This window comes from Gymnoscopelus braueri (assembly GCF_963280865.1).
Source record: "Gymnoscopelus braueri genome assembly, chromosome: 22".
NCBI lineage: Eukaryota > Metazoa > Chordata > Actinopteri > Myctophiformes > Myctophidae > Gymnoscopelus > Gymnoscopelus braueri.
In genome coordinates this window covers 7,783,262-7,797,371 of record NC_137624.1, presented here as the reverse complement: position 1 = coordinate 7,797,371, position 14,110 = coordinate 7,783,262, and positions in this window count along the sequence as shown.

The following is a 14,110-nucleotide window of genomic DNA, read 5'->3' as shown; positions in this document are numbered from 1 at the left end:
CAGATAATATGTATCTGTGGAACAGTCAAGCTTCAGTGCCCAGGGGCCCCCAGCGGTGTTAATCCAGCCCGTGTGTGTGTGCTATGGTAAGATAACTGCTGGACATACATACTGCTGGGCGTACACATAGACTTGAGGTTGACTAAAAGTGAAATTTATTTACATAATTTATGCAAATTTTACTAATTAAGATTGGTTGCATGATTGCACCTAGGTAACAGGTGGATTTCTGGACATCACAAACAGATTTGACTCTTGTATCACCTTTCTAAGTGAACTAGAAGCAAAGTTATTTTTTTCCATTTCCTAATGAATTAGCTTATCATGCTAACTTGGCAATGTGCAGGCTAATTCCAACAGAAACAAATGGATGCCTTATAGAGATATAGACATTATGTTTTACTTCCTGGAACTCAGAATCAAAAAACACCACTTTCCAAAAGTAGCCTGCTGTAACACCTAAAAAAACGTATATTGGCTCCCCTGCTCTTAATCAATAAACCAACCCTTTCGATAACCGCCAGCATCGTTCTGTGTTCTGTGCAGGCTCTATGCACAGAAGCCATATTGTAAAGACATTCACAGGTTTTACCAATGAAGGCTCTGTTCCATTCTGGTCAAACAGAGTCAGGGTATCGATAGTGTGCATGTTCATGTTGGCTCACTGGAAACTCTCTGCTACACCAGTGGGTCTCAAATTGGGGTCCAGGGACCCTCAGGGTTCCTTGAGGGGGGTTCCAAATGGCCCCTTACGGGTGTGTAACTCTGAGAGTGTACAGATGGAACCATTTGGTTCCATTTGTACACAGTACACTCTCAGAGTTATGGGGGTCCTTGAAATTTAAAAGTGTGATAACCACTGTGCTACACGAAATGGAACAGAGCCTTCATTAGTATCATATCATTGGTAACAACTGTGAAGGAAGAGGCCCAATTTCCTTCCAATATGGCTGCTGTGCATAGAGCCTCACATCTTTCTGTCATGAAACCTCTGCCAACATAAACGTAGTGCAGTGCAAATGTACTCGATTGGGGGGCGCTGTTTGCCGTGGCTTGATTGACTGCGACGAGATGGCCTGTGTATTCGGCACTGGTTGGTAGACTACTCTACTGCCTAAACAGTGAGCTAGTAGCTCTATTGTAGCTCGGCTATTTTCGTCATTAAGTGAAAAGCTACGGGGAACCAATAGTAAACAATAACTAAACTGAACAGCAGCATTCTTTGATGAAAGAAGCAGTATGATATTGTCAGTGGTGGAAGAAGTATTCAAATATTAGTAGTAGGCCTAAGTAAAAGTAGAAATACCACAATGTAGAAATACTGTGTTGTGCAAGTGTAACAGGAGTTGTTTTACATTTATTTTATTTGATGAAGTTCGTCAAAATGTAGCTTATTGACAACATAATGCACCCTCTAGATATTCTGTTCATTCTATTTTCTTTATAATACATTGTCTGAACAACAGCGCCCTCCGCTGGTGGACCCACAATTCACTGTGGTCAAATGTGCGCATGTGACGTTGCTCTTTCTTCCGTGTTGGATACCTTGAGCAACGGTAGGCTGGTGTTTACAACTCTGCTCCATTTCTATCATATAAAGTGTTATATTCCTGTATTAACTGTAATCTGTACACACTGTTTAACATATGGATGTGCAAGAGTTGATTTAAGTTGACTTGTATCATTTTACTCATTGCATTTAGCCTGTAATAATTGAATGTTATTGTGTTTGTGTACAGGAGCTGGAGTATTGTGCCCATGTTGCCATGTCTGACATGAACATGTTGTCTGTCCCCACCAGGTGTGTGTTGGGAGGGGTTTTGTATTCAGAATGTATGAGAAACGTTTTCAATGGGAATTTAAATGTTACTGTTTGTTGGGTACAGTGTGCCTATATATTACATTTACATTAATTAATTACATTAATGTGTTTAATTAATCCTTCTTCCGTGTTGGATACCTTGAGCAACGGAGCTGGAGTATTGTGCCCATGTTGCCATGTCTGACATGAACATGTTGTCTGTCCCCACCAGTGTCTACAAATAAATGGTGAACAGAGGCGAAGCATTGTGTGGTTCTTCTGAGCAGCAGACCGAATTAGAGGGTTACAACTGGTGCCGTGACCCGGATGTTCAAGAAGATCAGCTTAATTGCTCGTCATCATCAACTGCTGCACCTACATGACGACAGGTCCTCTGAAATAGTTTTGCTCAATATTAGATGTTTTTTGCCGCATTGATATTATTATTACATTGGGCATTTGTTTATTTTTGTGCTCCTTTTTTTTTTAAGTGCATTGTGTGTACCTGATCAGTGATGTCAGAGGGGAGTAAAGGGGACAGGTTTTTACCTGATGTTTCAGTTAAACCAGGAACAGTTGGTTCACAAGATGTTAGTGAACATGTGTTATTTACTGGTGATGTTGAGGCTGCCCTGCCCTTTTCCACTCCCTTTCATGATGGTAATGATGTCACAGACGATGCATTTAAACAATTTGGTGCTTTGACCACTGAGCTGTTTAGACAGATTGGTGATTCTATTACAGCCGGACTCTCGTCTGATGGTGAATACACACACGCACAGCCACACAGTAGTCAGGACAATGCACCAAGGTCTTTTGACTTATCATATAGCAACAACACAACGCAGACACACAGTCCTTCTACCGGCCATGCCCCTCAGCCCCATGCCCACAGCCCTTCTACCCACCATTCCACTCAGCCCCATGCCCACAGCCCTTCTACCCACCATGCCACTCAGCCCCATGCCCACAGCCCTTCTACCCACCATGCCACTCAGCCCCATGCCCACAGCCCCTCTACCAGCCATGTCACTCAGCCCCATGCCCACAGCCCTTCTACCCACCATGCCACTCAGCCCCATGCCCACAGCCCTTTTACCCACCATGCCACTCAGTCCCATGCCCACAGCCCTTCTACCCACCATGCCACTCAGCCCCATGCCCACAGCCCCTCTACCAGCCATGTCACTCAGCCCCATGCCCACAGCCCCTCTACCAGCCATGTCACTCAGCCCCATGCCCACAGCCCCTCTACCCACCATGTCACTCAGCCCCATGCCCACAGCCCCTCTACCCACCATGTCACTCAGCCCCATGCCCACAGCCCTTCTCCCAGCCATGCTGCTCAGCTCTATATTTACAACCCTTCTTCCAGCCATGCTGCTCAGACCCACGTCTACTGCCCTCCTCCCGGCCATGCTACACAAGCCCATGTCTACAACCCTTCTCCCAGCTATGCTGCACAGCCCCATGTCTACTGCCCTCCTCCTAGCCATGCTGCACAGCCCCATGTCTACAACCCCTCTCCCAGCCATGCTGCACAGCCCCATGCCTACAACCCTTCTCCCACCCATGCTATACAGCCCTATGTCTACAACCCTTCTCCCAGCCATGCTGCACAGCCCCATGCCTACAACCCTTCTCCCAGCCATGCTGCACAGCCCCATGCCTACAACCCTTCTCCCAGCCATGCTGCACAGCCCCATGCCTACAACCCTTCTCCCAGCCATGCTGCACAGCCCCATGCCTACAACCCTTCTCCCAGCCATGCTACACATCCCCATGCCTACAACCCTTCTCCCACCCATGCTATACAGCCCCATGCCTACAATCCTCCTCCCACCCATGCTACACAGCCCCATTTCTACGGCCCTTCCATCAGCTATGCTACACCACCTCATGTCTATGGGTCATCGCCCAGCCATGCTGCAGAGCTCCATGGTGATGGCTACTGTGCGACACAGATGCTCGGTCAGTCTTCCAACCAGGCTACACTTGACCTTTCTCAGCTCAGTCTAGTCATGAAGTCTGACACCAGAGAGCCACCTGTCTTCCGTGGTGATGGTGCTGACAGATGTTCTATTCATGAGTGGATTGAGCTGGTGACCGCATATCTGAGGAAGAGGAATACTGTTGTCACTGAGCAGTCACATGAGATACTCATTAGGCTTATGGGAAGAGCCAAAGACGTTGTCAGGATTGGATTACGCAGCGATCCCTCCATTGACATTGTCCACCAACCTGATTTGATCTATACCATCCTGAAGCAGCACTTCAGTGACATTTCATATTCCTGTATGCCTCTGTTGGACTTTTACAACACCTTGCCTGAACCCCATGAGGCCCCTGTTGATTATTGGGTGCGTATCAATAGGGCTGCGGATGTAGCAGATGAGAGTCTTCGACGTCTAGGGAGGACAATGGACAATATTAGCAAGGAAGTGGCCATGATGTTTGTGCGAAATTGCCCTAACCAGTCTCTTTCTATGAAGTTCAACAGCAAACTCACTGACCAATGGACAGCCAAGGAGGTGCAGGAGAGGATTGATGAGTTTCAGCGAGAGCAGCGGTCCAGACCGAGAGCGGCACCATCACACTGCAACACCCAGCAGATGGTTGCTGCTGTGAGTGAGCCTCTCACATCTGAGCCAGTGGGCGAGCCTAGTCCACTGATGCTTTCATGCAAGCAGAATGTCCAACCATATCAGATGGCTACGGAGACTGCCTCACTCCAGACCAGCATGGATAAAATGGCAGAGATGCTGAGCCAAGTCTTAAGTAGCCTATCGCCAGCACCACGCACAGGTTTTGCCTCTCATGCCTACCCACCTCCCAGTTCTCTTCCCCGCGGCCACGGGGGGTCACAGTCACAGCAAAGGAGGACATCTTCAGGTCAAGGTGCATGTGGGATCTGTGGTGAGCACTCCCACTCAACCATCGCTCATTGCCGCTTCAATCGCCTCTGCTTTATCTGTCACCAGCCAGGCCACATGAAACAACAATGCCCTGCTTCCTCATCCCCTGATTCTCAGTCTGCCGTCACCGCAGCTGCCTCAGCTCCCCCCCACCAGGGAAACTAGCTCGCCCACATTTCGAGGGGAGAAGTGTGGGCTCTAGCGACAAGTCCCTTGACGAGATCCCAGATCTCCAATCGGTGTATGAGGCAGTGAGTGAGGCTTTTCCTAGCCACTCCAAAGTTATTATTCAGAATACGCAGCGTTTGCAGGACAGTGACAGTTTGTTCTACACCCCAGTCGTTGTGAATGGACGCACAACTGTGAGGGGGTTGCTAGACTCAGGCTCCATGGCGTGCTCTATAAGTGAGACCGCCATTGACACTATGGTTGAGGCTGGCTCCCTAAGCCGTGATGACCTACGGAACACTAATGTTGTTTTGGTTGGATGTGGAGGCATGAAAGCATATGCAAAGAGTCAGTGTGATTTGGAGCTTGAGGTATATGGGCGTAAGGTGAATGTGCCCACGTTGATTGTCCCTGGGCAGACCGATGACCTAATAATAGGCACTAACGTGATCAAATACCTCATACGGAGACTCAAAGAGTCTGAGAAGTACTGGGAAATGATGTCCGAACCAGGGTGCTCCGATGACGAAGGGGACCGTGTTCGATTCCTGGCCATGCTTGCTGGTGTCCATCGCTGGGTGGGAGAAGAGGTCCCCAATGTTGTTGGAACTGTGAAGCTCCACCGGGCCGTCACTTTACTTCCTGGCCATGAGCACCTTGTATGGGGGAAGCTCCCTGCTGCATCACGTGGTCCACCCGGCTGCACTGTTGTGGTTGAACCCACAAAGTCCCACTCTATGCCCCGCAACATTCTGGTCGGTCGTGTCGTCACTCCCTTGTGGGGTGATGGTTGGGTTCCGATGAAGATTATTAACCCTACTGACAAACCCGTCACCTTAAGGAGGAATGCCAAGTTGGCAGATGTATCTCCATGTACGGCACTGGAAGATATGGACACGGCGGACAGTGCACGTGTCTGTTCTAAGAGTCAACACGTCGGCTCTGGAGAGTCCTCTCAGTCTTCTGACATGACTGAGTCTCTGAGGCAATGTGGTCTTGGTAACCTGAATCTTGACGCCTGTGAGGTGTCTGATCATTGGAAACATAAGATGTGTGAGCTATCGCTGGAGTATGCTGACATCTTCTCCAGGGATGGACTTGATTGTGGGGAGGCAACTGACTTCGTCCATAGGATCCACCTGGTGGACGAGAAACCGTTCAGGTTGCCCTACAGACGCGTCCCACCTGGCCACTTCCAGAAGCTCCGTGTTGCATTGACTGAGATGGAGGAGAGAGGGATCATCAGGAAGTCCAAGAGCGAGTTTGCTTCACCTCTGGTCCTCGTGTGGAAGAAGAATGGGGATCTGAGAATTTGCACTGATTTCCGCTGGCTCAATGCCCGCACAGTCAAGGATGCTTACCCGCTTCCACACCAGGCTGACTGCCTCGCGGCCATGGGGGGTAATGCACTCTTCAGCACGATGGATCTCACTTCTGGATTTTATAATGTTCCGCTGCATGAAGATGACAAGAAGTTTACTGCTTTCTCCTCACCTACTGGTCTGTACGAATATAATCGTCTCCCTCAAGGCTTGTGCAATAGTCCTGCCAGTTTCATGAGGATGATGATGAGCATCTTTGGGGACCAGAACTTCCTTTCTCTACTCTGCTACCTGGACGACGTGATGGTCTTTGCGCCCAGTGAGGACGTGGCCTTGGAGCGTCTTGAGATGGTGTTCCAGCGACTGCGTGCACACAACCTCAAATTGGCACCTAAAAAGTGTCATCTGCTGCGTCGGTCTGTCCATTTCCTCGGTCATGTCATCAACAGCAGAGGTGTATCTACGGACCCTGCCAAAGTTGAGGCCATTGCTAATGTCACGAAAGCAGACCTGATGCTTCCTGATGGATGGACACCTTCTCCAAAGAAGATTCAATCATTCCTTGGCCTTGTGATGTGGTATCAGCGTTACATTCCCAATTGTTCCAGTATCGCAAAGCCTCTCTTCCAATTGACCTCTGGCACAAAGGAGAAGAGGAAGAAGTGGATTAGGGAAGACCGAGATAAACGCAGAGAGCAGTACAGGAAACTGGCTCCAGCGGACTGGACACCTGAATGTGAGGAGGCTGTGCAGGCTTTGAAGGATGCCTTGCTGGCTAACGTTGTGCTGGCACACCCTGACTTCTCCCGCCCATTCATCCTGTCAACTGATGCATCGACAGATGGTTTAGGTGCTGTGCTCTCACAAGTGGCTCCTGGGGAAGACAGAGCACGTCCTATTGCTTTTGCCAGTAAATCATTGAACAAGTCACAGAGTGTGTATCCTGCCCACCGTCTTGAGTTTCTGGCTCTCAAATGGGCAGTTTGTGAAAAGTTCAGCCACTGGCTTAAGGGACATGTGTTCACGGCATGGACTGATAACAACCCCCTTACTCATATTCTGACTAAGCCGAAGCTGGATGCGTGTGAGCAGCGCTGGGTGGCCAAGCTTGCATCATATGACTTTGATCTCAAGTATGTGCCTGGGTCGAAGAATGTGGTAGCGGATGCCCTCAGCAGGGAACCCTTTGCAGGCCACGGCATCGGTGAGCGCCTCCTCTGTGAACCGTATGAGAGTCTGATTCGTGAGTCTGAGCAGCTGTCTGGTGGAGAGGTCCAGGATGCCTTCAGGTGGTCTACCATCTATCAAAACAGCCAGGAGACGGAAACCAGGAAAGCGAGTACTCTCCCTGACTCCATGCACACCTTCTGCTCCATGTCGAGTGCTGAGGTTGCCGCTGTTCTTGACAGTCACAACGATTGGGATGCAGCCGCCAGAGTCAGGGCCATTCCGCTGGCAAGTCATATCCAGAGTGTCACCAATGTAGGTCAGGATGCTCTGCCTTCCATTCCGAAGCAGGAGCTTAGAGCTGCACAACGGGCTGACTCTGAGTTGTCCCGTGTCATCTCCTTCGTTGAGCGCCGGCGTCGCCCTACACGACGTGAGAGGCCTGATGAGCCGCTGGGTGCTTTGAAGCTCCTGAAACAGTGGGATAAACTTGTGCTTGAGGATGGGATCCTTCACAGGGTGTGTAAAGACCCGGTCACTAGGAAGACAAAACACCAGTACATGGTGCCCCAGTCCCTGCGGGAGGAGGCCCTGCGTGGGTGTCATGACGATGCTGGTCACCAAGGGCAGGAGAGAACGCTCCATCTTGTCAAGCAGAGGTTTTACTGGAGTTCTGTGGAACGGGATGTGAGGGACTATGTCAAGTGTTGTGAGAGGTGTGTCGTGAGTAAGACGCCGGAACCACAGGCACGTGCTCCTCTTGAGAGCATTACCACTACTGCACCGTTACAACTGGTCTGCATTGACTTTTGGACGGCTGAAGACTCCAAGAACAGGCCTGTCAATGTCTTGGTGATTACCGACCATTTTACTAAGCTTGCTCATGCCTTCCTTTGTCCTGATCAGACTGCTAAGCAGGTTGCCAGGAAACTGTGGGACAGCTACTTTTGTTTCTATGGTTTTGCTGAACGGATCCACTCTGACCAGGGTGCGAATTTTGGGAGTGAGCTGATAGCTGCATTGCTTCAGTTCTCAGGTGTTAAGAAGTCCCGTACGACACCTTACCACCCCATGGGGAATGGGACAGTTGAGCGGTTTAACCGCACCCTAGGGAACATGATAAGGGCGCTCCCTTCCCGTGAGAAGCAGTCTTGGCCCCAGATGCTGCATACTTTGACATTTATGTATAACTCGACCGTTCATGAGACCACTGGGTTTCCGCCTTTTTACTTGATGTTCGGTAGAGTGCCTCGTCTGCCTGTTGACGTGCTCTTCAAGTCTGCTCTCCGTGATGAGGATGTCGTGTCTTATCCCAAGTATGTGGAAGTTCTGAAACGGGATCTCCAGGAGGCTATGGTCTTGGTCGAGAGGCACACTGGTGATGAGCAGAGGCGGCAAGCTAAGATATACAACAGGCGGGCAAAGGGTATGCCTGTTGAAGCTGGAGACAGGGTGCTGGTGGCGAACAAGGGGGAGAGAGGCCGGAGGAAGTTGGCTGATAGGTGGGAGAATGTGGTTTACACAGTAGTGAAGAGCGATCCTGCAACCCACACCTCACAGATACGTGACTCTGTCACTGGTCGCATCAAAGTAGTGCATCGTAATCTGCTGCTCTGTGTGAACTTCCTGCCTATTGTGGCGGAGAATGATGAAGACAGTGTTTCTGTTGTTTCTTCTGCCTCGCTTTCTACTCCCACCCCGGACGGTGATGATGTCACTGGCCATTCTGTGGCTTCTGTGAGGGGCCCGAACAGGACTACCAGGACTCGACGTTGGGTCTCGCAGCTTCCAGTTGAGGGTGATGACTCTCCGATTGCTGATGTACCACCCGCTCGGTCTGACGGATCACCTGGCGAAGGTGGCGTGGATGAAGATTCTGAGGTGCATACAAGCTGTCTCTCGGAGGCAGATGGTTCAGAAGCGGACAGCTTGGTCTGCAGTGGAACAGTCTCTAGCGTGGCTGGCACGGTACCGGGCTCTGCTCACTCACAGGCCTCAAATGTGGCCTCATCCTGTCGCCTCACTGCTCACTCCACTGCTTCACATGCACCCACATCTTGTCACCTCACTGACAACACACATGCTGTCCGAACCAGAGCAGGTCGCATTGTCAAACCAGTGCGTAGGCTTGTCACTTCAATGAACACTCAAATGGTCTATGAGGCCAGGGACATATGTTGAATACATGGACTACCTCCTTACTTAGTTTTGGGTCTTTTAAGGTCTGAGTATCAGCAGTGTGGGGTAACGGTTTACAACGGTTTGAGTATGATGATGTGTATACAGGCACATTTTATGTCATCGCTGGGGGGAATACTTCTCCCGTGTGTTCTACAGGAACAGCCTTATGGCTTGACAAAATACTTGTGGTGGTGTTGTTACTTCTGTTTGATTGCGACCTGGGTTTACATGTGAATTTTTGCACCAAAGAGTTGTGCTGCGGCATTTGGTATTTTGCCGAATTCAAGAGGGGAGAGTGTAACAGGAGTTGTTTTACATTTATTTTATTTGATGAAGTTCGTCAAAATGTAGCTTATTGACAACATAATGCACCCTCTAGATATTCTGTTCATTCTATTTTCTTTATAATACATTGTCTGAACAACAGCGCCCTCCGCTGGTGGACCCACAATTCACTGTGGTCAAATGTGCGCATGTGACGTTGCTCTTTCTTCCGTGTTGGATACCTTGAGCAACGGTAGGCTGGTGTTTACAACTCTGCTCCATTTCTATCATATAAAGTGTTATATTCCTGTATTAACTGTAATCTGTACACACTGTTTAACATATGGATGTGCAAGAGTTGATTTAAGTTGACTTGTATCATTTTACTCATTGCATTTAGCCTGTAATAATTGAATGTTATTGTGTTTGTGTACAGGAGCTGGAGTATTGTGCCCATGTTGCCATGTCTGACATGAACATGTTGTCTGTCCCCACCAGGTGTGTGTTGGGAGGGGTTTTGTATTCAGAATGTATGAGAAACGTTTTCAATGGGAATTTAAATGTTACTGTTTGTTGGGTACAGTGTGCCTATATATTACATTTACATTAATTAATTACATTAATGTGTTTAATTAATCCTTCTTCCGTGTTGGATACCTTGAGCAACGGAGCTGGAGTATTGTGCCCATGTTGCCATGTCTGACATGAACATGTTGTCTGTCCCCACCAGTGTCTACAAATAAATGGTGAACAGAGGCGAAGCATTGTGTGGTTCTTCTGAGCAGCAGACCGAATTAGAGGGTTACACAAGTAAAAGGCCTGTGTTCAAAATGTTACTTGAGTAAAAGTACAAAAGTATTGGCATCGAAAAGTAAAAGTACTAAAATGTTTGAAAATAGCAGATCTACAGCAACTTGTTGTGAGCTTGTAGATCTGCTATTTTCAAATAGCCTATGTATAAAATAGGGCTACGTGGTATGTTTTATAATAATTTAAATCTGCAAAGTAGCTAGTAACTTAAGTTTTCCAAATAATTGTAGGCCTAGCTAGTGGAGTAAAAGTATAATATTTGCCTCTGAGATGTAGTGGAGTAGAAGTGAAAGTACTGAAAATTGGAAATACTCCAGTAAAGTAAAAAATATACCTCAAAAGTACTTAAGTACAGTACTTGAGTAAATGTACTTAGTTACTTTACACCACTGGTAGCAGAACAGCGTTCAAATGTTTACACTCATCGACTTTCCCCTTTTTATTGAACCCTACTGTAGCACGTCGCTGCAACACCAAACTTGCCAAATATTGGACGCTGTCTTTCTTGCAAATGCATCGGGCCTGGACCCTGGTGGATGTGAAATCACATCCTTAACACTGCACGCAGCACGCTGTGGAAACCCACCCTGAAGCAGTTACATGTGATGCATTTTCGCAGGTGAGTGCAGTGGTGGATGGATTGTGTTGCATAATAACCTATAAACCAAAGAATGAGTAGTAAATTGTGAAAACGTACATATTGGGAATCGTTCATTTTGTTCTCACACATAACTTTTTTAAATGAGAGGTGGTGCTATTCTTTGAGACAGTACACATCCGGATATTTGACCAATAAGCTTTTGATTGATTGATTGATTGAATATACTTTATTAACAGTTTGCAAAAAAAATGCACAGAAAGTGCAGTTCATGAGTTCAATATACAGTAGGATACTAAAAGGATTAAACCCAAGTTGGGGTCCTGTGTATTCAATTAATCGAAAAGCACCTTTGTTTGCACCTTCAACACACTCACGTGACGTTGATTCCCTCCCCCTATTCGCACATACTAGGTAGGACATGACGTCACTGTAGATAAAATAACACCTTTGTCACTTCCATTCTCTGAAGTCACAGCATAGCCATGTACTATGCTGTGAGACCAGCATAGTACATGGCTATTCTTATAGTAGCTGCACTTAATAAGTAATAAGATAGCTTGAAAATAATTATTGCGTAAGCTTGAAGAGAATAAGTGCTGTAGGCTAATATGTCATTGTTCATGAATTTGCATCTAGGATATGCCAAGCTAATCAAATTGTGACTGTAGATAGGAGAAAAGTAGCCTATTGGAGTGGATATGAAAACATGATTGTATTAGGGACACACCCACTGAACAGAATATTTCATGCAGATATAATTGCTGCTACAGCCTTTTATTGGTTTCAAACGATCCAAATGCTAAATGCATGAATTGATTGATTGGTTAATTGATTGCCATATAATTGTTTCTGTCAAAAGGATAAAACACAAAGCATGAGAGGACCACAATAGAAAGAAGCTTTCTATTGTGGTCCTATCTGCCCAGTTAATTTCAGAACACTCAAAATTCAAAGTGAATTTCACATACACTAAATAAACCATAAACCATAAACAATACATTTTAGGAATGAAGCTGTGGACCATATCAAATCTGCCCTTGTGGCCCCCGGGCCTGGACATTGACCGGATTCCCAACGGCTCTGTACTAGGCCCCTTCCTGTTTTCAAGGCTTAAAGGTTTAAAGCCATAACTTTGCCATAACAAAACAATATGTTTACCAATTCCCTGTATACCGGCAGTCATCAGACACTCGGAGTTGTGAGGTGGTGTTTACCTGCAGAAACACATTGCCCTCTCACTGTATTTTGGTGTTTTCACTGTTTGTTTCATTAGACGGTGATGTTTTTAGTCTACCAAAAGTGAAAACACCAAAATACTGTACAGCTAGAGGGCACTGTGTTTCTACAGGTAAACACCACCACACTACTCCAGTGGCTGATAACTGCTGGTATAGTAGGAAATGATGTATATAAAAAAAAGTATAGTTAAGGGTAAAGTTTCATACTGTACTATGCCTTTAAATATTCGAAAATAGCCGAAGTACAAGCTCAAAACGTGTTGCGCGTTATCGATTAACAACAATTCTTTATAATCGATTAGTTCAATTGCACCCCTAATTTCAAGGGGTTTTCATTAAGAGCTTTTACTTTACAAGATGGTCTCCCGAGGAGCATGGCTTATTATCTTCTAAGAATCTAAGCCATTGTTTCTCAACTTTGGGTCTGGGGACCACCAGGGTTGTAACTCTGAGAGTGTACAAATGGAACCAAATAGACCCAGATGGATTTGGTTCCATTTCTACACTCTAAAGGTCCTTACACACCGGGGCGATTTTTTCATGCGAATAATACGTTTTTTTAAAAAACCTTATAAAGTCAATGCAAGCGTACATGGAGCGAAAAAGCGAAGCGAAAAAGCGTCTTTTAATTATTCGGAACGAGTCCGAATTTTGCGTATATTCGCATATTCGCCGGTGTGTAACCGCCTTAAGAGTAAAACATACTGAGGAGTTTACAGTGTAGATTGGAATAAACCCATTAAAACCAGGAAATCTTTTTAGATTTTAGCAATGGCTATTCAAAAATAGCAGATGTACAAACTCAACAGCGCGTCACTTCGTGCCGCGTTGCGAGCTTGTACATCTGCTATTTGTGATCATTTTTTAAACATCTTGAAAGGCATTTGTAGAATCAGCCTCAGGTCTTAATGGGTTAAAAAATATTTGATCAAATGGGTGTCTGTAGCCTAAATGCATATGAAATTGTGGGGGGTCCTTGAAATGGAAAAAGGTTTGTTTCTAAGCCATCTGGACCACTGTGTATGAAAGGGACCTATTCCCTCTCCTTTCAGGGTGAGTCTGTTTGATTGTCATGTGTATCACATGGAGCTGAATGAAGATGGAAGCCCCGCCGATCAGATTATCAGGCCAAAATGATTAGGTTTGCTTCTAATGAATGCTGTTAGGAAGCAGCCTGTGCAGAAAGAATGAGTCACTGTATTGATCGCCACCCCCCCCCCCCCCTTCACTTGTTCTCTCTGTCCCACTAGCTTGTTTCCAACCATATGCTCTCTCTACCCTCCCCCTGTCTTTTCCATCAGTCCATCCATCCATCCATCCATCCTATAAAAAAAAAACACAAAAACGACAATTTGTCGTGTGACAAATAGGGCAAATAGCCATTTAGTTGTTTGATTATGAAATATATCAGTCTATATTCTCCAAAAGAAAATGTATGCATTTAATTCAGTCTGACCAGAAGCATGGATAAAACCACATTGACCATTCAAATGAATGACCAAAGGGGGGATATTAAACGCAGAGGCATGGATCCCCCCCACCCCCCCATTAAAACAAACCCTGCGTCCCTCCATCCCCCTCTCTGTCTTTACCTGTCAGTCATGCTGTCTTGCCTGTGTGCTCTCATGTTCCTCTCACATCTC